This window comes from Cavia porcellus, unplaced genomic scaffold (assembly GCF_034190915.1).
Source record: "Cavia porcellus strain 051 isolate PalLab524CR breed Dunkin Hartley unplaced genomic scaffold, mCavPor4.1 scaffold_23, whole genome shotgun sequence".
In the NCBI taxonomy this organism is placed as follows: Eukaryota; Metazoa; Chordata; class Mammalia; order Rodentia; family Caviidae; genus Cavia; species Cavia porcellus.
In genome coordinates, this window is record NW_026947506.1 from 6976763 (window position 1) to 7004273 (window position 27511).

Below are 27511 nucleotides of genomic sequence, written 5' to 3' on the forward strand. Positions count from 1 at the left end.
CCCACGGGGGTCAGCTCCGGCCCCGGGCACAGAGGCCGTGGTAAGCCCAGGCTTCTCCGCTCCTCCATCATGTTGTAGTCTGATCGTGCAGCATTTTGGAAAATCTTACGGAGCATGTTCAGGGCCCTCAAACGATGTTTTTCACCGTTCTTGATGTGGGGTTTTTTTTTTCTCTGTACAACAGGATTCTGCACAGCGCAGCTGCCCCTGGCTGCTGTGAGCTCCCGTAATTAGCGCAGTGTGGGGAGCAGGCTGAGACCCCTCCATGCCCCGTAAGTGACCAGTGTTAACTCATTCAGGCCTGGCGGTTGTTAGGGGTCCCCTTATTTTGCTGAGGAAACACACAGGAGGTTGAATAAGGCAGAGGAAGGGAACTTGGGGGCAACAGACTGAAACCAAGGCACCCCAGTGACACTTGAACCCAGGACTCTGGCTCTGGTGTTGTCCGAATTTTATTGGCCTCGGTTTCCCCATGTGTCCTGAGAGTCTCATGCCTAGTTTCACTTCTGAGTTGGTAAGCTTCTACTCCGTCGCCTTTTCCCTGTTACAAGCACTGTCGCTAGCTTGTCAGGGTATTAGAGATACATTTTCAAGGCATCAACTGCTGCCTAACTTTTTGCCTCGGTTCCTAGCTTATTTTTCTGCATTGTGCCTATTTCTTTCCCCTATCTCTGTTCTATGAAGAGCATCTTTGTGGACATCTTCTGCTGTGAAAGCCTCCACGGTAATTTTACGAAACTTGCTATTTGAAGGAACCTCATTCCCTCGGAGAATGGTCTGGCCCGAGTCCACACACTTTGTGAGGGGATCTGTGTTTTAATTGTTTGCTTAAATCCTTTCATTTTCTTTAAATTTCCTCCCTGCCTTGTTGATCCTTAGGAGACTATTTTTAGATTGTGTGTGGTTAGATAATTTTAGGTCTTGCTTTTCTCTGGTTATTTCTAATTTTATTGTTGCAGGCACAAAATGGAGGATTTATTTTTTTCTCGGCATGCTCTGAGCCCTTCCTGGCTGCCTGGAAAGTCCTGTTGAGCACACTTAGCCTCTCCCAGAGCCCCTTGCTTGGGCATCTGTCACCTTCGCCCTGCTTGGAGCCCACTCCATGGGTCTCTCTCAACTACACTGAGCTCCTTCAAGTGAGTATGGCAACCTGGGGCACAAAGGGCAGTGGTAGTGGGGAGACAGGGCTGGACCCCAAGGGGCAAGGACACCCATAGGGACACCCAGCATGCTGAGTGACTGTAGCCATGACGACCAATTTCTCTACTTGGGTAGGCAGAAGCACCAGCTCAAATGCAACATGGGGAGCCTCTTGTCTTGGTGCATTTTCTGCTGCTACAGCAGGGCACACCAGACTGGTTAACTTATAAACAATAGAAGGTTATGTGCCCACAGTTCTGAAATCCGGGAAGTCTAGGAGTGTGGTACCAGCAACCAGTGGGTGTGTTCAAGCTGCACCAACTCATGGTAGAGGCAGAAGCACAAGAGAGAGCCAAAGGAGGGAGCCAGAGAGGACTGGACCTGCTTTTATAGCAGATCCCACTCTTTAGAAAGCTGACATTCTCCGGAGACAGCAGTATCCACCATTCATGACAGCTGAGGTCTCACAACCCAGTTACCTCATGTGGGCTTCACCTCCCAACACTCTGCCAGTTGGAATTAAGTTTGCAACACACAACTTTGAGGGAAACACTAAAAACACAATACGAGCATTGAGGGGTTCAAGTGGCAGGTCGGAGGGACCCAGCTCACAGAGGCTTCCCACCGAGCACGTTTCCTGTCCTGCTCTGCATCCATGGAAGCAGACGAGGACACACCAGTTACACACCTGCATTTATTCAGTCGTGCATTTCCCCATCTATTTATACCATTTATGGCCACAGAGGGCCTTCTCTGTCTCCGTCCAGACCCTGCTTAGACACTGCCCCTGATCCATGAGGCAGTGGACCCCACGTATCTCAGGGCCTTTTGAGATGTCACTCAGTCCTCTGACAAGAAGTAATTTTTTACTTCTCTTTCCTCCTATGCACGGAGCCTGGGTATCACAGTGGAAAGAAGACCTGGTCCACTTCTTCACCCTGGCACCTGATGGAAATCACTCAATCTTCTGAAGCCTGTCTTCCCATCCATACATCCCAGATGGTGCTGGAGATGTCAGGGTTCTCCTGAGCACCGAGTGGAAGAGCCGAGGAGTGTGCTGAGCCTCCATGGCCAAGGGGACAGTGTGTAGAGGAGAGAGTAGATGGTATCACTGCAGCAGCAGTCCACGGGTACATGGGCGACGGGTACCCAGCGTGCAGGAACACCAGGCGGCAATCTGTGCAGCTGCTCATCAGCCCTGTCTCCCGGAAGGACTGACCTACAAGGATGGCGGGCAGCCCTTCTCCAGCTGAGCTCCTGTCTGTCTCCGCATGGGCAGGGATGGTAACTCATGGTGTGTCCAGAGAGATGAGCCTGGAGTGACCCGACCATGCCAGCCTTCCTCTGCCTCTGTCTCCATGCCTTGGTGCCCCTGCAGGAGGACACTCAGACATCCGCAACTCTGGTAACCCCAACCGGGCTCAGTTCAGGTCCACACCCACAGACGGTCTTGTGTTCCACCCGTAGTAACTGGGTTTTTGTTTTGTGCCTAAAGGTGAATTCTCAGCTGGCCCTTTCTCCTCTCAAGCTGGAGCTTTGCTTCAAAGAGGTGCTCATCCTTAAGTCTAGAGACCTAACCCTGCATCTTTCCGATGCTCTAGAGACAGCCACCACCCACCAGCTGCTCTCAAAGCCTGACTGTTTTCTGAGACTGCTGTCTCGGGGGTAGCCTAACTTCTTGTTGTGACCAGCGTCGGGACTGCCTCTACTGTCCACCTGTGCTGCCCACGCCAGCTGTGCCAGGCCGTCTGCACACACTGCTTTTCCTATTAGACCAGATGACACAGATCCCCCTTGTCTCACGGTGTCCCTGGGTTCATCAAATTGAACGACAGCTCTAGAACCTTCTAGAACATTCCATCCTAGCTGATTCCTTCATGCCCAGCCAATAAAGGAATTCCTCCACCTGTTTCAAGAGGAATGTACAAGTGGCCATTAGACAAGTCTCCAAAAATTCCAATTCCAAATATTGCAATTTCTGCAGGTGATTTTAAAAATAGCGAATGGCTGACAGTGGTGTGAGGTTAAATGAGGAAATTCTGTGACTGTATTAAGAAGAGCTAAGGCTGTGGGTGAGAACAGGCTCCACAGGAGAAATATGATCTGAGTATCAGTCACATTCCGAACTCTGTGCTGGATGCAGCAGGAAAGGATGCAGACAGGCCCAGAGCCCTCTAGACTTGTGGACCAGAGCATCTCAGCCTCTCACGAAGACTGAAGGAAGACTGACCATGAAACACGCCCAAGCCCAGGCACTAGACCCAAAGCCCAGGCACTGACCACCAAGTTCCACTCCAAGTCCTCTGCTGGGCTTGCATGTGCTTCTCCACGCCCAGGTGCCAGGGCACTGCTAAGGAGAGCGCCTCCTCTTCGTCTGGTAACTGGCTTCCACCCACAGTGCACTGTCTCTCCAACACCAAGTTGTCCATGCACCGGGAGCGACGGACGCACTGCTCAGCCCTGCCCTCACTGCTGGTCCGCATCCAGGTCCACCTAGAAAGCAAACGGGGGCATGTGTAAGGTGCAAGTGGGACTGAGAAATACGTGTGCACGTGTGTTACATCGTGTTGCTAGTTTGACTTTGAAGAGGGCTTTTTTGGACCAAGAAATCAACAGCTCTTACTGAACTGTTTCTTCCGAGGAACAGGAAATCAAAAAGAAGCAAAATGCAAGCCCTGGTCCAAGCAGGCGCACTCTGGCTACTTGTGTCTGCCGAAGCCCCACTGAACTCGGGCTTCTGTCATTTTCTCCAAAGCTGGGAAATGAGAACTTGTACTGGGTCAATGTGATTTCTTGTCCCAAGGAAAGAGCCGTCAGAACACACAATTACACTTCCATGACTCAGCAGCAAGTGCATTGTAAATATAAGGTTTGCATTTCTCTTGACATACAAAAGAATTCAAAAATTAGGAAGTCATTTATGGGGGAAGGTTTTTGCTGAATCCAACACATTTTTCAAAACGGTGTAAAAATAGCCATGCATTCCGCATCAGCAGAGCTCCAGCTTTCTAGCTTCATTTTAACCAGATGAGGTTACACTGTGTACAATTTGCTGTGATCTTCATCTGGGCAACAGTCCCGCACCGGGGACTCTATGGGCCCAGGGGTGGGGAAGAGATGACATTGCTTTATGTCCCGTCCTTGGGATGGATCACTAATCCACAGGGTGATTTTGGAAGCATTTAGCCCCTTGCACCTACCCTGGGGGATCCAGGGAGAAAAAACAGAGCCCCGTGGGTTCCATGGGATGGGGTGCAGGAGAGAACCCATGGTCTGCTGGCCAGGGAGACTCCAGAACCACACACGTACCTGGAAGCCGCAGGAACCTGGTCTTCATCCACTTAGCACCACTGCAACAAAGTAACTCAGGCCATAGAAAGACGGGGAGCTTTTCTCCACCATTCTGGAAATCCAAGATCAAGGGGCCGGGGTGTGGCATGGTCGCTTCCTGTGTCACCCATGACAGAAAACAGAAGGGCACGAGAACAAGCAGGGCGAAAGGCAGCTAGCCACTTCTAAAACATCCCAGCCCGAGGGTAACCGTATTAATCCGGTGCGAGGGCAGAGTCACCATAACCTAAGGGCATCTGCCAGCTCCCTCTCTGAGTACTGCAGCCATAGAATGGACGCTGAGGGATGTATTATACCTGGCAGTCCCTTTGCCGCACTGCCCCATGGCCCAGCGAGGAGACCCAGGTTCTGGAAGGGCCGGGTTCTCCACTGTGAGAGGTTGAATCTTTGGAGTCGACTTGCATCTCCCGTGGCCAGGAGGGAGCAGCGACTGAGCGCATGAGCAGGAAGCAAATATCGTGCCCAGCTGCAGCCACCCTGGGAACGGCCTGGGAACAGGCTCAATTCCCAGGGCCCCCGACTTCGAGCTGCACGACCTTGGGCATCTTCTTGACCTCTCCCGTCCTGGTCCTTATAGTGAAATAAAAAAAAGATGCACATGCAGAGTTTATGTGAAGATTAAAAGAGATGAAAGTTACTATGCATATGTGCCCAGGCTGTGGCCAGCAAGAGTGGTGGTCAGCCTCAGTGAGGGCTGTTGACCTGCTAAGACCTCTGTCCCAGTAGGGAAGCTCTGCTCTCTGGCTGCCCCATCTGCTCCAAATAGCTAAGGCACTTTGACTGTTTTTAATGGAGCCTGAAAAACAAAATCTCTGCCTGGTTTCTAGTTTCCTTGAGGCAGGAGACTTCTGATTCAGAATACAGAAAGCTACACAGAGTTGACCACAAACAAGCTCTCGTCCACAGGTCCTGAACAGGCCTGCTTTCAAACAACAGGGGAATGATGGAAAGCTGACTGGGGATATCCACACTTCACAGAGTCCATGACCCAAAAGGAGAGTGGACAATGTGGACATCAGAGGCCATGGAGTGATCAAACCCCTCATCCTCCAGGGAGGCAAAGCCCCGGGAACCCAGGTTGGGACAAAGAGCCCAACAGAGCCCAGGAAATTGGGGAGGGGCTGTCACAGTACAAAGGGGCCAGAGGCTTGGCCTGGGACACTCACAGGGAGGCCCAAGATCCTGCTGGAAGCTGGTTACGGAAGCGTCAGGAAAGGTGACATAGGATCCTAGGCTTGCAGATGTCCTGCTAAGGTGCTGGGGAATTGTGGCTTCAGGAGATGGACACCTTTGGGACCCTGCAAATTCTCTCTATAAGCCAATTTCAAGAGAAAACAGAGTCTGTGAAACATGGGAAGTCCTCCAGTACCTGACTATGTTATGCACACAAGTGTGAAATAAAGAAATGTGTGCTCGAGAAGGAAGCAGGGTGCTCAGTCTACACCCCAAAACTCTAACGCCATCATGGGGACCAACATTTGTGACCTTCTTGAATCTCATCACCTTCTAAAGTCTCACCTCTAAACACCATTGACATATGAGTTTGGGGGCTAAATTGCCAAAGCATGAGTTTTTAGGAGATGCATGAAACCCTAGCATAGACCAGAGACCGTGCACCCCTGTTTTGAAAGCTTGCTTAAACGAGATACACGTGGCCTGGATCCCAAGGAGTGGGACCATAATTCCCTCCCAAGGGAGGTGTAGATTTTATCATTCAGTCAAGCAACCTTGTATTGATGTCATCCCAGGGATTGGGGGTGGTGGTGACACCACTGATCTTCAAAGAGGGACTCCCAAGTCCACAGGGAGGAGGTTGCTAAGGTCAAGAGCTAGTACAGGCTGGGAGCAGGACCGTCAGCCTGCATGCCTGACTCCTGCCAGCGTTCCGGCTAGAGCTGCTGGGGGCTGCGGGGCTGTTGGTAGAGGCTGGGGCGATCTCTGACAGGTTTCCTAGTTAGTCCCAGAGTTCAGGGACAGCCTGCTGAGTGCAGTCAGGGCTCACTGAACTCACCTTTTATCTGACAAACTTCTGCTCAGCCTCTAGAAAATACACAGGGAAGCAAAGCAACCCCAGAAGGTTGCCAAATGACCCAATACATCTACCTCCCTGCCTGAATTTCTATTCAACTCAGCAATCGGATAGCTGTCCCCAGCGGCCAGCACCATCTCCCCACCATCACCCACTCTTCCCAGAGCCCAGCAGCCTGGAGGTCATCTGAGGTTCCTTAGACATCAAACCCTAGGCCCCCAAACCACTGCCTGAGACCCACGGCAGCTGTGTCAGCACAGCGATGTTTGGGGGTCACTGCACAAGGTGCAGACACAGTGCTGATTTGTCCATGGGACGCTCCCCACCTGCACCTCCCTGGCTGAGCGTCTCGGCTGCAGCTGGAAATAGAGATTCCAGCTCTGGGAGGCCAGAGGAGACCCGAAGAAGCTGCCTGGCCTCAAGGTGTGCCTGTTACCTTAATCACAAAGGGGAACAACACCAGCGCCTGCACAGGAGGGTCCTTGGAGGGCGGGGCTGGGACACAATTCCAGAGGGCCGGCCTGTGCTGGTTCCAGGAAGGCTAAGGAGGTGAAGACACAGCCTTGGCCCTCGTCATCCAATGACTGAGGGAACTCTGGGCTCCTGAGGAGGAGGAGGACCCTCACCCAGCCCGACTCGGGGAAGGTCCACCATCAAAGCTACGCTGGGCAGTGAGTGTCCAGGGCTGAGGACAGAGGCCAAACTCCTGGAGCATCACCGGTGGCCAGGTCCCTGTCTCTCCCCCTGGTCCTAGCTGAGAAAACCCCATCCACGCAGGCCAAGCGGAGAACGAACAGCAACTCCAGCGTGTGGCAGGTTTTAGACACAGAACATGGCAAGATGGTGCCTCTGGGCAAACAGAGGCTTCATGGAAAGGACAGGAACTGACGCGAGCTCCACCATGGGTGCTAAGTGGGAGCAGACAGTCACATGGTCTCGCCTAGTAGGAGGTATCGGGGCATCAGTAGATGGGGGGTTCTGGGTTTCAATTTGGAGACTGAAACCTGTGGAGACGGAGGATAGTGACACGCATGGACTCAGTGCCACCGAGCTGTCACCTAGAGGTGACTTAGATTTTCTGTAATGTGCACTTTTTAATTTAAACATGGGGAACAAAGAAATGGTTGTCTATATAGTATGCTAAAGCAAACAGGGGACTTAAAGATGTTTGTTCTCTCAATCAAGTGAAAAGGAGCGAGTCCCCAGGCTGAAGCCGAGGCTGCTCACGGCTCGTGAAGAGCATTCGTCACTGGGACAGTCAGGCCTCACTTCCCGTGTCGCTCTCCTAGCTCCTGGCTCTGCATGGCCTTGGCCCCTGGGACCTTCAGTGTCTTCATCTGTAACACCAGGCAAAATAACATATGGGCTCCTGGCGACCTTCAGAAAGCTCTCTGCAGCTGCTGTGTCCTGCAAACTGCACATAAAGAGGTTCACAAACCCAGGGACCTAAAGACCTCTCAGTGGGCCCCACCTCCCCGGATGGTGCAAAACAGTGCCAAGCCTTTATCACATGGACACTTGGGGGACATCTGAGCAAGGAGATGGGGTGGCTTCTCCTCCTTTGGGGCTTCGCCACAAGCTGCTCTAGCCTCCTCACGGCTGAGGGGGTGGATCCCAGTGTCCCCAGGGGACCTAGCAAAGGTCTGTGACGTTGCCGTGACCAACTTTGGACATCACATAGGGTCACTTCCTATGTGTTCTACTGGTCAAAGCCTGGCTTGAGGACAGAGATCCCAGATGGTCCTTCCTGACGAGAAGTGGGGTGACCTCACTGGGCAAAAGATGCGCAGATGGGAAATGACACAGTGGTGACTGAGGTGCGTGGGGTGTGCCCGGGGAGGGGAGGGGAGGGGAGCTCCCCACTGCCAGGAGGCCTCACTTTGCCACTAGGGTGGGACCGCTTGGGCAGAGCCCCCAGGCCCCTGAGCAGCTTTCCTGTGCCACGTTTATTCCTGCTGAGGATCAGCTGCCTTGGGAACCACTTCACGCTGTTGTCTTCTCACTTAGAGCTGGGATCCAGCAGTGACCCGGAAGAGCTCCGCCAGGGATTTCTCAGAGTGCAGCCACACTTCATTGTGGTAGAAACGGTCCCTGTTCCCTTGATCAATCACTCGTCAGCCCTAGACAAACCCCAGCTCTCAGAGCCCCACAGGACCAGAGCCAGCAGCAGCTTTGCCCACAAGGCGCGCTCATCACATGCAGTGCAGGTCAGGGGGCTGCCCTGCTCCGTCCCTGAACAGACACTGCTGAGCACAGCGTGTATGGTGCTCCCATTCTGCAGGAGAGGTGACTGAGGCCCAGGCGGGCTTAGGGGCACGGGGCATGTCAACCAAAACCATGACGATTATGTCCAGAACCTGTCTGATAAAGTATCCTCTGACTTTCCAGAATGACCGATTGTTGTTTTTCTATATTGATCACATACACCAAAATATGACATGAGATCAGTCAGAAAAAATGAGCTCTTGACGCATCCAACACAAATGAGCCTTAGATAACTGTGCTGAGTGACAGAGGCCACACAGAAAGGAACACTCTCTCTTCTGATAGAACACTAAGGAAAATGCAAATCAGTGCACAGTGACAGATCGCAGCTCCACAGTCAGGCGGGGGTCATGTGGGGAGGGTGGAGGAAGCTTTTGCCAGTGACAGGTGCCATCTTTGTCTCAGCGTAGAGACCATCTCATGGGTCTGGATTACGTGTTACTTTCTTGTATAAATACTTCAAAAAAGCTGCTCCATAGGAGTAAAAATCATCAGGGAAGACAGTGCTAATGTTTTGTAGCCTGGAACAATAAGCAGGGTTCATTTGCATAAAATGTTTTGAACAATTTTAATTGGCTGAAGATCTATGTCAATATCTTACAGTAGCAAACTCGCAAATTGTGAGGTTTTCTGGTACAATAGAGAGACAGAAGGAAAAAGAGGCCTTTAGTGAGGGCTCGGGAAGGATGCACAGCCCACAGGGCTTCACTTGCCTGAGACCAAGGGAGCAGAGTTTGAGGGCCCGCGTTAATGACAAGTTAGGAACTGATTGGAAGGGAAAGAGGAAGCTGCTGTATTCAGGGCTGAGGGGAGAAAGAAGAGGAGAAAGTATTCACTGGGGGGATAAACTGTGGCCTTTGGCCTTCTGCCATGTTAGGACATCTCCATAATTATTAGCAATTTATACTCCGGCAGGAACCTATCCCAAATAATGCTGCAATTTTAAATAAATAAATCACTTTTGTTGAAAGGAGAAATTTGCATGCCACAAGCCTGGTTCCCCCTTACCCCAGGAAAGGAAGTCATGATACTTTTGACTCAAAATGACCTGGAAGTGCCCTCTCATTGCATCCTGAGACCGTCATGATAGGTCAAGGTTTTCACGGTTCTGTTTTACCTATTTTGAGCCCCTGAAGGTCCCAGGCCCTCTGTGTGGCACCAGCAGGACTGGCCCAGATCCAGGGGCGGAGTCTAGAACTCACTGTCTCACCCATGATGCACCAACCAGCTCCACATGAAGAGAAGGGCACAGAGCTGGTGGTATAAGGTGATCAGTCTCTTCCAGGGACCCAGGAGGAACCACAGAGCCCCCTGAAGTGCCATCCCAGGGTCAGGACACACAGGGCCCCGCCATCCAGGTCTTCCGGGAAGCTCTTGGGAGACATCTGTCCCTTCCTCTGCCCTCAAGGGGTCCTCCTGAGCCTGCTACTCTCTTGGCTACCTCCCTGCCTGAGGAACATTTAGGTGCTAAGAATAGAAAGGACATCAGCTTGAGGTTCTTCTGTTTCTGAAGGATCTTAAGTGAACTGCAAAGCCACAAATCAAGAAATCAGCCATTCTCATCCCAAAGAGTTCCAGCCTGGAGAAACAGGAATCCTAGCAACAGGGGCAGGTCTTGGCTCAGGCTATGGTGACAAAATAGAATAGAATATTTATTTTGTATGATTCTGGATGGTGGGAAGCCCAAAGTCAAGGTCATCAGATCCAGTGTCTGGTGACGGCCCATTCCTCATAGACAATGATTTAGCTTTGTGTTCTCATGAGGCAGAAAAGCAAAATAAACTCTCTGGGCCTCTTTAAGGGGTGCTAATCCCATTTCTGTTGGCTCTAACCTCATGACCAGATCCCCTCCCGAAGTGCCCACCTCCTAAAATCATCACAGTGGGGATACACTGAATTCAGGTCCTCTAGACAGACAGCCCAAAGCAGGCGAGCAGACTGGAGACAGGTAAGAACTCCAGGTAGACCACTGTGAGGATGAGGAGACTGGTGGTGTCCACAGGGACCTGGGGTGTGCGACAGTGAGGAATGCCAGCAGAGAAGTCCACCTAGAGGGTGAAATCTCAGTGTCCCTGGCAGTGACTTTGCCTGTTTTCAGGGTCTGCATTTCAGATCCAAATGCCCTGGGTACAAGAGTCCACCTGGATGCTCCAACCATCAGGAAAGGCTTCAGAGTGGGACTTGGAATAGGAGGAGCTGAGTCTTCAGAGACAGCACCCAGGAATCAGGGTGGCTTCCAGTAACACCCACAATCCACCTTCCTCTTGTTAATATTATAGGTAGTGAGACAGGGCTGGGCCCTCGAAGGAATCAGTGCAGAAGGCCAGATACCTTGCAATTGTGGGGGAGACAAGACACCTTCCACTGTAAGCTAGGCCTCAGGACAAAAGATGAAACCAATACACCACATCCTAAGGATCAATAGTCTAAACAGGTCTCTCTCACCCTGAAGAAGCCAGGAGTCCCCATCCCAGCCGCTCTACAGAAACAGTCACTGTTCTGTAAGCACGCCCACTTGCTGCATGACTCCCTTCCCCATTTGTTCCTGATTTAATCAGTTTTACCTGAACAATTAACCTTATTGGCTGGCCACAGTTCTGTCCCCTCTCGTGCCCACCTGCCTTGCAAGTTCCCGTTTTTCCCCACCTTGGACCCACCACCTCACCTTGTGGTTCTGCTCTATAAAAGCCCCTAGAAATGACAGAGTCATCGGCAACCCACTCGGGACCCCTTCTGTCTCTCCCTCAGACAGAAGCTTTCTTTCTCTCCATAAATATATTCTGCCCTTAACCTCCAAGGTGTCCAGGGCAGCTAATCAGGAGAAAATAGAGTCAGCTGGACCCTGGGAAGTTAGCCCCAGTGTCCTTCCAACAGAGGCCCAGTAAGCTCCTTAGCTTCTGATACAACCAGGTGTCCCGGGAGCATCTCGTAATTTCCCTCGTCCCTGATCTGGCGCCAACCATTTCTCCAACGATACCTGGCTCATGTGGAGGAGAACAGAATTTAGAAGCCCGGGTCTGGGTGTCTCGACAGGACCATTGAAAGAGACAGCCTGGATGGCTGGGTGATAGCTGGGTGAATCGTGAATTTATAGGACCCAACAAATTCAAATTTAATAGAAGAGTGTTTGTCTTTAGTTTGTGCTCCCTGATGGTGGAAATCAGTCTCTATATTAATATATTTACATATTTCTTTTACCTTATACTAACCTTTATGTTTCTTGAATTATATAATCAGTACCTTATAGTAAATATAAAGTTCCCCTCCAGTAAGTAACATTGTGACCATAATTTCCCCCACTCTTCCAGCTCCTGAAAATACCATGACTTATCCAGTTTGTAGTTTATAGTTTCTTGTCGACTACAATTTTGTCTTCTATTTTTTTGTTTATATGTTGACTCTGAAAATAAAAAAACAATACGTTGAATTTTTTACAATGTGGCTATTACTCAGTTGAATCATGTGGACTTGCTTATATTCAACCTTCTTTTACTACAAAAATTACAGCAATGTCTTCTGGGTCAGCCATGTGTTTCTGTTGTGGGTATGTAAACATGAGAGTATTGTGCTCCATCACTGAATATCTGCAGCTCTACTGAGAATTTCCAAGATTTAAAGTAAATAGACTTCCCTTTTTAAATGACACCAATCTCTTAAGATTATGCCAAGTTTTAGGTTGTTTCAAATCTGTGCCATAACTTTCCTTTAGAGCATTTTGCTTTTTCTAGAGAATCTGATTGCATTTTTCTTGATGGCAGAAGGATCTCAAAGAATCACAAACTAAAACGTAATATGTAAATACCTGAAGATTAAAATTTTTTAAATTCCAAAAGAAATTTTTAAAAATCTTAATTGGCATGGAAGATACAAAATAATTGCAAATCTAGACATAAATTGGACACAAAAGTAAATAAAAGATAAATATAGAATACTTCTAGCCAAGAAACAAAGAAGACAAGGCTGGTACCCTGCATCCCCACAGCTACAGTAACTGCTGCAGACAATAGGATCATTTCTGCAAAGCCTGGGGCGCCAAACTCAGTAGCCAGCTACACTGTTATTAAATTATAAAGGCATCAGAAGACACACTTCAATGCAAGGAGCCTCGGGGAGTTAGAACATAAGACTGCTTGCAAAACAGGAATAACATCAACAAAACTGAATGATGGATTTAATTCCCAGAACCTAACCACACACAGCTGAGAGGTAAAATCACAAATGGGCAGATTGCACCATCAGCCACATCTAATATGATTTTGGGGGAGCCGGAAACTCCTTAGCACACAAGTTCCCTCCTCCAGAAACTAAAGAGAAAACCAACTCAGCGTTCTTAAAAAATCCAATATCTACGTAATGAAAACTATAGATCATTACCCGTTCTTTTAGGAAGCTATGTCATCACAACGGCAGGAAAGTAATACCCGTGCTTTTCACCTTTTTGACAATGAGTGTGTTCTCTAGAAATGAGACTCAGCCCCACTCGCTCAGAACAGTCAGGAAGTGGGGCCAGCTGTTCCCATGACAACACCAGCACCGTCAGGGGCCCCGGGCACGCATCCTTGGTGTTCTTCCCAGCATGCAACATTCCTCCCACATCCTCCTCCATCGGGCTGGTGCCTGAGGTCAGAGCACATCACAGTCATCAGAAGCACTCTTCATGGTGTGGGTCACACTCCAGGGGGCCACCGTGTGCACAGGAGTCCTATGTCTGACTTGTTGCTATTAACCTGGGTTACGGGAAGAGTCGGAAAAGCATTACATTGAAGATGTGTTTGATGGAGGTTTCTTTTGCAAAGAAATCTTGGTCTTTCGCAAACTACCTTCCCTCTTTTCTTCTGGCCCTCCATTTTTATCCCTTTTACCACAGTATGTTTTCATGGATGCTGTATTTTTGTTGCTGCAATCAAACTACCTGACACCCACAATTTAATGGAGGAGAGGTGTCTCAGTTACTTTTCTTGATGATGAGACAAAATACTTGACACCCAAAGTTAGAGGAGGCCAGGTTTGTTTAGCTCTTGGTTTGTGGAGGTTTTGGTCCATAATAGACCTCAGAGGGTGTCATGCCAGACAGGCATCACAGAGGAGGAACAATTCGTTCAGCAGGCAGAGGACAGCAAAAGCAACAAAGTAGTGAAAAAACAAATCAAAGCAGCCTTAGCAGCTTCTTTCTGCCCCCTTTTTTATATTCCATCTAGCTTATCAGGCTTAGAGCTGATGCCAAACCAATCAGTGGGCCGGTTCAGTAATCACCTGCCCTTAAGGCTAACACCCCTTAATCCTAACATTATATCACGAATCAGTCACACAGTCCAGATTCAGCCATCTCTGAAAAAGCCTCACCTGTGACTGCATGAGAGTTTTGGAAGCCATAACAGGAGGTTTAGATAAGCTCGTGATTTCAGAGGGTTCGGTCCAAGGTTAGCTAGCTCCAAGGCAGGAATATCAGGGCAGCAGTGCAGGACAGCAGAACTGCTCACTTCAGGGTGGTCAGAAGCAGAGAGTAAGCAAAGAGCTCCACTGAGGGACAGACCCCAGTGCCCAGGGACCACCTGCAACCGCCCCCTCCTCCCAACCTCACATTCAGCTGTGGACGTTAGTGGGTTAATCCAGACCGGCTGACTGTTAAGATTAGCTGGCACAGATGTCTTGCTATATTTGAATCCTGCATGTGCTAATACAGACAGCTTTTTCTATGTGCTGTGTTAAAATACACGAATGCACTCCCCAAGGTTTTCTCCCAACTCACAATTTGTAGTCTGTTTTCATCTCCTCGGAGCTACGGTCTGTGGCTGGCTTTTCTGTAGAGTCATAAAGCCCAGTACAGCTGGTCCCTTGTGTGGCCTCCCTGCCCGGTCAGCTGGGTACATGAGGATCTCCAGCCTAGGTGCACCCACCTGGAGAGACCCTTGGGCTTCAGATGTCTCTGCCAGTTTGGCAAGGGTTTAGGTGACATCCAGCTCTGCTTCTTTGCTGAGAATTTCCCTGTGCTTTGACAGTGTCTGCCCTTCTGGTTAGTGACGCGGAGTGCTAGTACCTATCCACTTCCTGCTGGGGTCTCCTTTCCCACCTTCCCCAGGAAAGAAAGTCCCTCCAGCACTGGTGGGAGGAGGGGCAGAGACCAGAGGCCAGGAGCTTGGGGGGGTCCCCACATGTGCTCGGTGTGTCCTCTGGCAGATCTCTGTTGGTGTCTCCTATAACCTGGAAGCCTCTCTCTCACTTGTGTCCCTGGATAAGGACTGCACTGGAGTGGATAGCAGCCAGCTGCCTGTGTCCCTGCAGCCTATCCCAGGAGCTGCCTGGAAGCCCCATTTAGGAAGGGGTTTTGATGGGCTCCAGAAAACACTGGCCCTCTCAAAGCTGGGCCTTGTACCCTGGCAGAATGACAAGGGCAGGTCAGCAAGGGGGACAGAGACATGAGTAACTGGGTGCATCCTCTTTGTCCTCCTTGAATCTTCAGCCCCATACCACAAGGTCCCCTGACATGGCAGCCAGGAACTGGACAGCTATTCTGAGCTTGGTTCAACCCAATTCTGTTCTACATTAAAGATTCATCTCTCCTCTTCTGAGAGATTGGACCGTATCCTAAGAAGGGGAGATGTGGCCAGCAGCAGTTAAGTCTGTCAGGAGAGAACAGGAAGCACCCTCTCATGAGTCAGCAGGCACACAGGCAGGGAGAGAGGACCCCTTCCACCTTCCAGCAACCAGCTGATTCGGAGGAACACAGGCTGAGATGACAGCAACCGAATTGAAAAACGAACTTAATGCTTGTATTGCTTGATCAACTTTCCAGACCTAAAGCTGGTAGCCTGAGCATCTGTTAAGAGGGTAATGATATGCAATATAGTAACTATTGTGGATTTCTTACTGTCTTGTTTTTAAAGTCCAATATCATTCTCATTGTTGTGTTTTGTTTCCTTTTACTCTTTTGTTTTATTCACTTTAAAATGAACTGGGGCCAAGCTGCCTCCTGGGGCAGGGGTGGGGAGGGGATGAGCAGCAGAGGCCTGGCCATCTGTGTCCTCTTCCTCAGATCTGGGCACGTGGATGGCCCACGTGGGACCATGACCAGGGCCTTCCTCTCCCTGGGAAGGTGCAGATCCAACCACAGAGTTCTTCCTGCTCAGGCTCCACCCACCTGCGTTTGCATATCCTTACTGCAAACAAGCCGTGTCCAATCAGCCTTCTGATTGTCATGGGACACTCAGAACAGATGGCTGGAGGGTAGTCCACCGTCACCACGGAGAAACTCCCAAGTTCCGCACGTGCTCAGGTGTGGGCTTGGGCCCCAAGTCTGTGGTCTTCTGTTGTGCTCAATCCTTGCTCTTCTGCAGCCAGCCTGCCCTCGTCACAGCCCTGTCCACGTGCTCTGCCTCTCTGCTGCAAACCCTACCCCTGAGCTAGGACAAAGGCACAACCCTCCCACTCCCAGAGCCCTCCTCCCTCTGCTGCAACTGCCCCGGACCACATTTATCAAGTGTCACAGTGTCCCGGGAGCTCCTGATACAGGATTCCACACTGTCTTTAATCTCCACGACAATGTTAAGAGGCAAATATCGTGCCTGCTTCCTGGAAAAGGGGCAGCTCAGGGACACACCTAGTGCCCACCCAGTGGTGTGTGGTGGTCAGCTTGCTGTCACTGGGGCAAAATCCCTGAGATAAGCAACTTAGAAAAGGAAAGGTCTCTTTTGGCTCTCAGTTTCAGAGGGACCGTCCAGGACCAGTTGGCCCAGGGGCTTTGGAGTCACAGCCTGGAGACCAAGCCTTCGTCACATGGGAAGTTGGTGGGCTTCGAAGATCCAAACTAGAACCCGATGCCGGAACTGATGGTTCACCAATCAAGGTGGGGGACACCGAGGCTGCTGTCTCTCTTCGCCTCCCGTGACTGCAGCTCCTCCTTCGCTAGGCCGGCACCCACCACAGCTGTGGACTTGTTTATGGGGCTATTCTGTGGGAGCAGTCATTCCTGCCCTTAGGGACGCACTATCCGTAGGCCCCAGGAGTGGGCCTCCTCCCTGAGCAGCTGCAAAGCCCAGGACACACCAGTCCTCTCTTGCCACACCTTCAGCCTTTTACCCAGCCCAGGGAACCCAAGGTCTTCTAGCAATTTCTTCCATGACCTCCCTGGAAAGATCAAGATGACAGATACAGTAACAGACAGCCATGGGAGTTCCTTGGTCTCAGCCTCCTCCACAGGGCTAATGACAAAGCCTCAAGCATCTATCATACCGGGAAAAGGTCCATCTGAGAACCTTTTATGGGGACAACTCATGGGGAAGTAGCTGTGACTCCTTCACCAACCCTACTCAGAAGCATCCCGTGCCCTCAGTGGGAAGCAAGTGGCTGTACCCTCGCCTATGGGCAAGGCCTATGAGCATGCTGAGGTGGCACTGGGAAGGGAGGGGGATGCCATGTAGGGAAAAATGACAAACACAGTGTGTGTCATGGAAAGATACTAAGGTCCTCACTAAGCGCACGGGTCACAGCTACACAGCATATGGGACACGAGGTGGGCACCAAGGCCTCCAGCGCATCCCGAATACCTTCCTTGTGTTCCAGGGTCTTCAGTCTCCCCAGATTCTCTATGATGTTGTCTCATTCCTGTCTTACAAGAAAAGAGAGCCAAGGCTCACCAAAGTAGAGATGCATACACAGATACATGCTCTGTTTACGAACCCAAACAGATCAGAAAGGTAGTGAGCACATAGATAATGCTTATTATGTGACATACTTGGACACTTACCCTTGGAAGACATTATACATGTGCCAACACCGCATGCACATGATGTAACTGCTCAGGATAGTTGGAGACAGTCTTTTGATCTAGTTAGTATGCCCAGTTGTCACAAGGGAATGAATTGACCAGCAGGCCATGGAATTCTACACAGAGCTTATGACTCTGTGCTGTACAAGCTCGTTTGAGGGTCACTGGCCAGCAGGACCCAGCCCACCTCCTTCACTGGAGAGCCAGTTTCCGCCCCCACACCTGCCCCTTGCCCAAGGCAAGAGAGCACAAGAAAATTCCAGAAAAACAGATGGAGCTGCTTGTACAAGGTACCAACAAAAGTGTTGAACACGCACGATGTGTTCCCAGAGTGGAGCAGGGGGAGGTGCCGGGGGTCAGCATTGTACAGCCACGGGGAGACCTGGCGGGCAGAGACAGGGACAGCAGGGGGGGCCCTTGAGAGGGACGGTGGGAAGTAAGACAGTCAGGGAGAGGCTGGGAAGAAGGCCACCAAGAATGACGTGGGGGTCACTCACCTGATGCCAGTTGGCACCTGGGTGGGCAGGCGGGCCTAGGAAGACCCCAGGGTGGGGTGACGGGGTGCCACTGTGGAGAGGAAGGACAGAGAGGCAGGAGGACAGCCCTGCCCCCAGGGTAGCCAGGAGCCTGTCGTGACGGCCCACCAGAGCCTGCCCACATGCGCAGGAACATGGGACAGTCCACAGGGAAGCGGAAGCCAACCCTCTGGGCTGTGATGCTTCTGTCCCCTCCTCTGCCCTGGCTCTGGGGCTCCCCTGCTCCTGGCCTCCCTTCACCAGCACGGTGGCAGAGCAGGGGCAGTGCTGGCTGCTGGCCCCTGCCCCTGCCCAGTCTACCCTGCCCTCACCTGGACACCACAGCCCCTCCCACCCATCTCCCTGCCCTCCGTGTCCTTCTACCCCTCTGAGACATCCTTGATGGGTCTTTTCTCCCCTCTGTACAGCCAGCTCCAAAGTTTAATGAACTTCAAGGATTGATGTGTTCGGCGCAGCCGCCGGGCAGCAGCGGCAGCCTTTGAGGGCATCCGGGGCCTGCTGGGCCTTTCTTCTGAGCCAGTGCCAGGGGACACAGTGCTTGGCAGCATCGTCTGCTGTGTGGGGAGCAGAGCCTGGCAACCTACCGGCACCTGCCTGCCATCGAGCCCTGGCTCGGGGAGCTTCCAGGGGCAAGCGCAGGGTGTGGACATTCACTCCTGCCTGTCCCTGGGCCTAGCCCAACCCATCCCCAAGACGGGCCTGGACACCTGGGACAGAAGAGACACCCAGACTGCGTTTACTTATACACTCGGAAGGTCGCTGTCAGCAGAAACCCCTCTGCCTAGCAACATGTTCTCGGGGCTGGCCCAGCTGCAGCCCCGCACCTGTGATCGATCTCCAGCTTCAGCTGCTCCCCACCATTCTGCTGGTCACTGGAGAAGGGATTACAGGGCTAGAGAGGACACAGGGACACTGGCCAGGCTGCCAAAGTGCTGTGAGAGGGAGAACGGAGACTGGGTCTGTAGCAACTGTGGCAGTGGCTCGTGCTGGCTCCTGGCATCCCCAGGAAGGCCACCTGCATTCAGGACGACTGCACTATCCCCTGCTGTTCCAGTCAGGCGTGACCTTGTGACCAGCACCGGCCAAGAGCATGGAGACATGGATACCTCGGGGAGTGCTCGTTCTCCTGGTGCGGTGCCAGCACACACTCAGGATGTCACCAGCATGGCCCTCCAGTGAGGGAAGCTCGGAGAGAGTCCTGTGAGCTGCAGTGCTCACGAAACACAAGCAAGGGTGACCTTGTCATCTTACATCCCGAAAATCGGGGCGCCATGTGTGACAGGACCAGCCTAGCTTACTGTGACTGGTGAAGGGCAGTTGGAGGGGACAGCAAGTGGCATCCTGAGGGCCCATTCTCGGGCAGAGCTTCAGGATTTGCAGATGAATCGGACGCAAGGTATCCGAGAATTAAATAGCAGATGTGACCCCCAGTGAGCATGGCCTGAGCAGCTGGGTGGCGATGGTGACAATGAAGCAGGAGGCCTGATAAGGAGCTCAGGGCCAGACGAGACCCCACAGGTCTCAGGGACAGTGCCTCTGTACGCTCTGTGCGACCTGCCAACTGCCTCGCGTGGTGGGCTGTCAGGAGAACAGAGGGGTTAACCCACAGGAAGTGCTCGGCCTGATCCTGGCAGGGGGCTCCAAACTGAGGGCTCTGTCATTAGCATCAGCATCACCATATTAATCACCAGTGTCTTTAGGGTTAGCAGGAGTGTTAGTAACAGTGGTTTAAGAGCTCCCTTCAGTCTGAGCAAATTCTTTGTGCTTGGGACACTCCAGCTAAGCTGAAACACCCCGTTTCTGGCCCTACAGGGCTGCCACAGGACTCTGGTCCGGCAGGGCCTCAGCTGGTCCTCCTGGTAGCCTTCTCCTGGTGTGTCTGGTGATCACCGACCCAAAGGGAACCCAGCCTGCTTCAGCTTGCTCTGCCTGACTCCAGGCGGCCACGACAGACCAGCAAGGGGGCCTTTATCTCTACAAGCATCCAGACAGAGATTTCCCTGCCTGGCACGACCCTTATTGCTGTCGGGAAACAAGTGAGATCACAGCAGCCATTCTAGAAAGTTCTAGAACAGTTGAGCCATCTGCTCACCGGAGGACGGAAACAGGAAGCAGCCAGAGGCCCAGTCTCACTGGTGAAGGGGGAAGAGGTGGACAGAAGATGCTCTGGGGTAACAGGGTGGCCGGATACAGACCGGCCGTGGTGGCCTCTCACTGCCACATCCAAATATTTCTTCTCCAAGGATTTCCCAGTCCCAGAGGATCTGGGAGCTATTGAATAAGAACGTGGGAGCCTTGGCCAGAGAGCAAGGGCCCCCTGCTCCCCCTACACACACACATCCCGCGACCATCATATAGCACAAGTAACTGGTTTGGATGCTTTAAAAAATAGCAGCGACACAGAGAAGGAAACCAGTGGCAAGCAGAAGCGAGAGAGCCACCGACTAAGACCGAGGAGGCCTAAGACCAGCGCAATGGCAGTGTGAAGACCACCCTGGGCCCCTGCAGAGCACCCTGGGACAGTCACCCGAGCTGGATCTGAACAACACCGGGAGGCTACTGTTTAGGCCTGCGCGTGTTGTGACAGTTATATTGGGAAAACATTTTTAGAAAATGCAAGCTGAGGTGTTTGTGCACAGCTTTCACACAGTTCAGCAAAAACAATAAACAGATTGCGGGTGAGACGCGCAGGGGAGTGTTCTGCAGGCAAACGCACACAGCCCTTGCGTCTGGGCAGTGTTCCTCATGCATAGCAAGAGACACAGAAAGGACTCACAGCGATGGATCGCATGTCACTGTGTCGCTGCCCAGCCTGATGGCCGTGCCCACGGAGCTCTATTCCTGTAGGTCTGACCCAGGGCAGCTCATGAGCTTCTCTCGTGTCCCCCATAACTGCTGTGAGACAGTCGCTAGCATTTGCCCACAGTCCTTTGCGGTGGTTTCTCTTTCCACGACCACGCTGGCTGTGGCACTTGGGCCTGGGAATACACACTCAGAAGCAGCTTTATTGATAAGAGAATAGATCAGGAAAAAAAGCCAAGAGACAGGAGGACAGGAGTGACAGGCAGGTGCTGTGCTGGGTCCCTGGGAATCTGTCCCCTGGAATGCTGACCTGTTAAATGGGAAGGAGCACAGCGATTCCCACAGAGCCAAGGGCCCTGCAGCACTGACCGTGACTTAGGGCAGCGCCCTGCAGTTAGAGCCCAGATCTGTGAACGTCACAGGGCTAAGTCACAGCCACAAGCCTCTTGTACTTTAACACTGCTTTTTCAGAAATGCAGAGACTTTTGTCTCTTTCTCCTTCTCCCTCCTCCCAGACTCCCACGGGAGAGCAGGGTGTGGGGGTCACATCCCACCCAGTGGAGCAACTCACCTCCTTCCTGTGCCTTGGATGACAAGGGGGTGCATGGGGCCTGAGATGTGGGGACAGGACCGTGGGTGGGGTCACTTCTCTCCACAAGTGGCCATCCCTCTACCCCTGTGGCTGTTCATCTTGGACTCTCAACTTCTTTGGCACTTTAGAAAGGCTCAGGAGATTAGTAAGGCAGGCTCCTGGGCATGTCTGGGCAGGTCACAGGCATGTGACCTTGGGGTCTGTATTGTTCCTCACTTTCTCCTCTTGGCTCTGTTCCCCCGCTCTGCTGTCCATCTGCCATGAGCTAAGTAGCTTCCACACCCTTGCACCACGAGGTCCCTGCCTCGGAGCCAGCAGACCTGGACTGCCTCTCCTGCAACCGTGAGCCAAACTAAACCTCTACTCTTCAAAATTATGGGTATCTAGGATTTCTTCCAAGCACCGTAAAAACAAATAAGACAATCCCTGTCTCCCAGCAAGCTCCACAAACCACCAGAACTGGCCTCACAGGGGAAGCCAGGGCAGAGGGGTCCATACTCAGGGTCACGCTCTACGACTGCAGACCGCCAGCTGCAAAGCCTTTCAGCCTGTATTCTGAAAGTGAAGTCAGAGACCCCGCAGCACGCGTGAGGCTCAGTGCCTTATCTCACAGACATCCTGCCCCATCCCTCCTCTCCTTCCCTAGGGTATCCTAGGCTTTTCATTATGGTGGGCTGTGTGGCAGTCCAGCGTACAGTGTGCTGGTCCAGTGACTGAGGAGAGACCCCAACCTGGGAGGCTCTGGGGTCACCCCACCTATCTCTGTACCCTGAGAAGCACGACATTAAAGATCAAGTGAAAAACACTAGAAGTAGGAGGAGAAAGCACAGGAGAATGGAATGATGTTTCCATTTCTGGTCCCGTAGAGGCCCTTTTTCTGTTTTCTAAACCAGAGTTTTCAGTTTTTCCTGAGTCTCCCAAATAATGCAGGTGACACACCTGTGACCCCTTTCACTTCTCTCAGATGCACGGGGAATCTGGAGAGGGGACTTGTCCAACCCTTCCTGGGTGCCAGCGTCTGGCCCCTTCCCTAATTCAGCAGCATCAGATCCTTCTAGAACCCTGCCCTACTCTAAACCCCTCAGATAAGAAGTATCTCAGTTCTCAGCCCGAGAACTGCTTTGCCTCTGGGCTTCCCTGAGTCATAAGGAAAACATGTCTCCTGCCTAGCATTTTTGCAATTATATTTTTTGATGCTGTAGGTCAAAACTCTGGCAGGCCTCTTTGATCTAAACCCTCGGATGGGACTGTGGTCTCAAGAAAATGTGGGACACAGTGTGAGGCTCACGGGACGCCACACATCACTTAACAGACTGTCTCAAGGGTTCACAGGGGTTTATTGCTGTTATTACTGTTGCTTTGGAAAAGTAAGTAAATGAGCACATAGAAATGAAATTTTGCAATCAATACAGCTATAAAAATTATAAATTTGTCACTGAGCAAACGACCGAAGATCATTCCTTTCAAATATCTCACTGTTGTAAAACCTCTGTGGTTTATAAATCAAACACCAAGTAAGCCTAAATGAAACAGCTAAAACCATTGTGCCTCTTAAAAGAAAATATGCACATAAATCTTCACGGATTTGGGGTTCACAAAGGACTCATAACCAGGATGCCAAAAGCAACCAAGGAAACACCCATCAAACTCAGAAACTGCTGTGTTTCAAAGACCACCACCAAAAAGTGAAAACTCGCCCCACAGAATGAAAGCGAGTATTTCCAAATCATATATTTTATTCTAGAATTATTATAACATAATAAGAATACAAATAACCAAATTAAAAATGGGCAAAAGACCTAAATCTTTTCTGTCCAAAGAGGATACACAAATGTCCAATATGCACATGAAAAGAGGTCACACTCATTAGCTGTCAGGAAAATGCCAGTTACAACCCTCATGAGATACCAGTTCCTGTCGCCAGGACAGCAATCCCGGAAGCAGGGACAGTCACACCGTTGGCCATGTTAGAACCCTGAGCACTTAGAAAACGCACAGCCACTCCTCCAAGGATGGAACAGAGTCAGCAGGGGCGCGGGAATTCCACCCCAGGTGTTCACCCAATGCAAATAACCAAGACCATCCTCACAAAAAGCGGTTGGCAACGACTTTACACACAGACAGACACAGGCAAATGCCTTTCAAAAGACGAATGAATAAACCAGATGCGGTCGATCCATACCATAGAATATTACTCAGCCATAAAAAAGAACATAGTTCCGGTACACACTACATGCACGGTGAGCCACGAAACCACTATGATATGGGAAAGCAGTCTGTCCCATGCCTATATGTTATGGTTTCATTTACATAAAATCTACAGAAACACAGAATAGGTTAGTGGTCTCCTACAGCTGGGGAGAATTACTGCTGAGGGGTACCGGATTTCTCTCAGGTTTTTCTCGTTGACCCAGCTGATGAAGTTGCCAACACCCACTGAGCTGTGTCCTTCTCAGGGGTGACTGTATGGGGTGCGAATTATACCTTAAAGAGCTGTCTTTAAGAAAACCGTACCTGGGATTTCCCTTAGCAAACTCAGTCCTCCGGCAGCCATGGGGTCTCCTGCTGCAGGCATCCGGTGCCTGCCATGTGGGTGACCGGGAAAGCACGGCCTTGCTACAACCGGCTGGGGGAGGAGGTGGGGCTACACATGCGCAGAACAGTTTCCAAAGCCCTGCACGCGGACTTTGCCGAAGAACTCCAGCAGGTCTTTGATAGCACGGCCTGGACCTGGTGTCAGCCTGAAGACTGCATGATAGGACAGTGGCCGTGGAGTTTTTGCCACCTTGTTCTTTCATGGTGGCCACCTTCACGCTGCTGGGTACACTTTTTCCTACTTTTTCTTGGCCCAAGCTCGCTTCTCAGGACCTGTTTCCTTCCCAACCTGCAGCAAAACTTTGCTGTCCTTTCTGTTTGTCTTGGCTAGTTCTTTGGCGCAGGACAGAAGGAACCTAGAAACCATCTCCAGACGCAGCCTGCAGCACCTGGGAACAAAAGGAAATCAAGTCTGACTCCTCAGCCAGCTCCACAGCCCTCTGGGCTTTGGTGTTGATTCTCTCCAGTCCCTGGACACCGGCTGCCCAGGCCTCTGACGATGGCCCAGTGTGGTGGACGTGACTGTCTGTTAGGAGTTGGGTGTCCCCAGGAAGCTTGTCCCCCTCTCGTCCGTGGGCCTCCATTCTTTGATGAAAGAACCCAGTCAGGACCCCCAGGCCTGAAGTCCGGGCAGCATTGTAAAGTCTATGTAGAGAGGGTCACACCTGCACCAGGAACACGGGTACACCATGGAGGCATCTGCAGAGTGTGGGTTTGGGTATCTTTTTACGTACCCCAGAGCTGTCCCTGGGGTTCACCGAACTGGGGTAATTATGAATAATTTTACTTAGAAATTATTTTGGAATTGTAAAGTGTCTTTTTAGGTGGCCGGTGTTTCTTTAGGGGCTTAGATTGTGCCAGAAACCTACAAAAGTAAATTCTTAAGTTAACGGGTCCCAGGCCATGGTGGGGGGGGGGTCTTTAAAGAAATTTCCTTCCTGATATCATTGGGGTGTGAGCTGTAGGAGGCAGGAAAGCTGTGTGCTTTGCTCTGGAGTCAGAGATCCCAGTGCTAGGAGTCAGAAGGGCTGGGTAGTGTGTCTCCTAAAGAAGTCTCTGTGATCTGGGGGGTCACGCTGGGTCAGAGACCTAAGAAATGGTTGTAAACATATGTATAGTCAAGTCTTCATTTCTTTACTTGACTGGCAATGCACGGGATTTGGGGCCAATCCTTGTTGTCCCTTGAGATTGCTAAAGTCTAATTAGCTGCCTAACAAGGGGACTGATATTTGACCCAGGATGCATCTGACCTCAAAGTGTCCTTGAGCCTGTCTAAGGCCGGTTTACCCATATTTCTAGTCCAAGGTCATGTATCCATACCCAAGACCACCTAGTCCTGCAGAGGAGCTGCCACTCAAACCCCATGATTCAGGAGGACCAGAGGGGCAGTGCAGGCCCACGATGGAGACACCCCACGATGGCCCCAGAGACCTCAGGACCCCCACCCCTTGGCTCAGGCGCTACCTACATATCGTGGCTCATAGCTCGTGTGGAGGAAATGAGGGTTTGCTGACTTCAAGGGAATCTGGGTCCCACCCCTTCCCTCTGGACAGCTGGTGCAGGTCTGGTCCCTCCTTGGGTGCTCAGCCTCTCCTCGTGATCCCCTACACATTTCTGCTAGGAATCATGGGGCACAGAGTAAGGTGCACCAGACAGATGCATCCGTGTGACAGAGTCCAGCAAATGACATCACCCAGGGAAGCACTAAAGGAAGACAGAAAGGGCAACTTAGCAGGCATCCTGGGTCAGATGCTCCCAGAAATCCACCTTCCTGGGACCTCAGGATGTGACCTGGTCTGTCTATCAACATGGTGGTTGTAGGTGTGCTTATAGGGCGAGGTCAGGCTGCAGTGGGATGGGCGCATAGTCAGCAAGGCGTGGCCAGAGGGGACAGAAGCAGACACACAGGCAGCACAGCAGCTGACTGCACAGCTGTGGAGTGTCAAGGATGGTCAGTGACACCAGAAGAGTGAACAAATCCCTGCTGCTTCGAGGCCCCAGGTTGCAGTGATCCCACAGTCTCAGGAAACACCTGAGTCTCCAAAGCCAAGAGATGAGCACAGACCTCAGGAGCCAAGAAATCACCAACACTCATGGGTACATCGGCTGCACCCTGAAGGGGCACAAAGCCCAGAGTCTCCTGTGAACCGTGCCCATAGCAAGCACTGCAAATGCAACCAGCCAAACCCTCAGCCTGGCCCTAGGAATGATGACTCAGTATCTCAGGCCAGTGTCCATGGGGGCGGGAGACGGGACACTCCCAGGATTACCTGAGACCGACAGGCTGGAGACAGCCAGGGCAGACGCACCAAGCAAGGCATGGAGGTCGGCAGTGTAGCCGGGCTTTTCAGCTGGGACCTCACACTGGGTGGAGAGACACATGAGCCCGCTCAGATGTCAGGAAAAGCACCGTGGACAGAGGATCTGCATGTGTGACAGTCCTGGGGAGAGACAGTCCTGGGGAGAGTGGTGGCGAGCTCCCCTCAGAGGAGGTGGGACTGCTGTGGGGCTGTGGGACTAACACAGCAGGCATCCCCCGCCCGCCATCTTCCCACCATCCTGCGGTAATCCGTCCCAGCCACGTCTGGGTGAGTGTAAATGCACAGGGGCATTAATGTCATGATCTCCAGCCCACCGAAGGGAGAGATGCAGGCTGCAACCAGTGACAATGTGTCCTTGCTCAGTGCCCAACATGCACAGAAGCACAGGACCTCCTCCTCCCGCACTCTGCTTCAACGGGCAGCAGACTTGCACATCTTTCCTTCTTGCTAAGTAAGCAGCATCCACCCAAAGTCCCCTTGGAAGTGAGCGCACATAGGGAAGCACTGACCTGACTTACTGTGCTGAGGTTCCCATCGTAGTGATCATAACATGCTCTCCAAACAAATAGAAATAGTGGCTCATCGCCTTCCTGTCTTCCAAGAAAACTTGCATATGCAAACTCCACTCCATCCTGCCCTAAGGCTCCCCTTAGAGGCCGAGGACTTTGCCCAAAGGGATCTTACAGTTAACCTACCTAGAACCAACCCTTTGCTGCTGAGACCATGGGCAGTAGAATGGATTTATAGGAATAAGCAATGAGTTTGCACACCCCAGACATACATGTCACACATCAGTCTCCCCAGGAATCCCCTCAGGCTCTGTGGAAAGGAGCTGCCTGAGGAAACCCAATGCCCTTGCCCTGTTCGTCCTTGTGGAAAACAGCCCAAAGCAGGATCCTGTACCAGCTCTTTGCAAAAAAGAAATGATGGTTCATAATGGTTTGCGATGGTTCGCGATGGTTCGCGATGCCAGCTCAGACTCCACATGCACAGGGGCCAAAGCTTTATCTCCAAGGCTTCTCCACGGCCCTTCTAAAGCCATCCCCAAGGTGCTAGGACAGAGCAAGCTGGGGCCATGGTGCCCTCAGGCCCAAGCCCTTTGTGTTGAAGGGGAAA

The 27511-nt window shown here is 51.6% G+C and overlaps 1 long non-coding RNA gene across 1 annotated transcript; it reads right to left on the bottom strand.

Moving 5' to 3' along the window:
- Positions 1–1829: 1829 nt before the first annotated feature.
- LOC111755716 (uncharacterized) lies at positions 1830–21590 on the bottom strand. The gene is made up of 4 exons (XR_002790264.2): positions 21459–21590; positions 4788–5061; positions 4450–4588; positions 1830–3633 (listed from the first exon to the last, which is right to left on the bottom strand). It is a non-coding gene; the product is annotated as an uncharacterized LOC111755716 (long non-coding RNA).
- Between the last annotated feature and the right edge of the window lie 5921 nt (positions 21591–27511).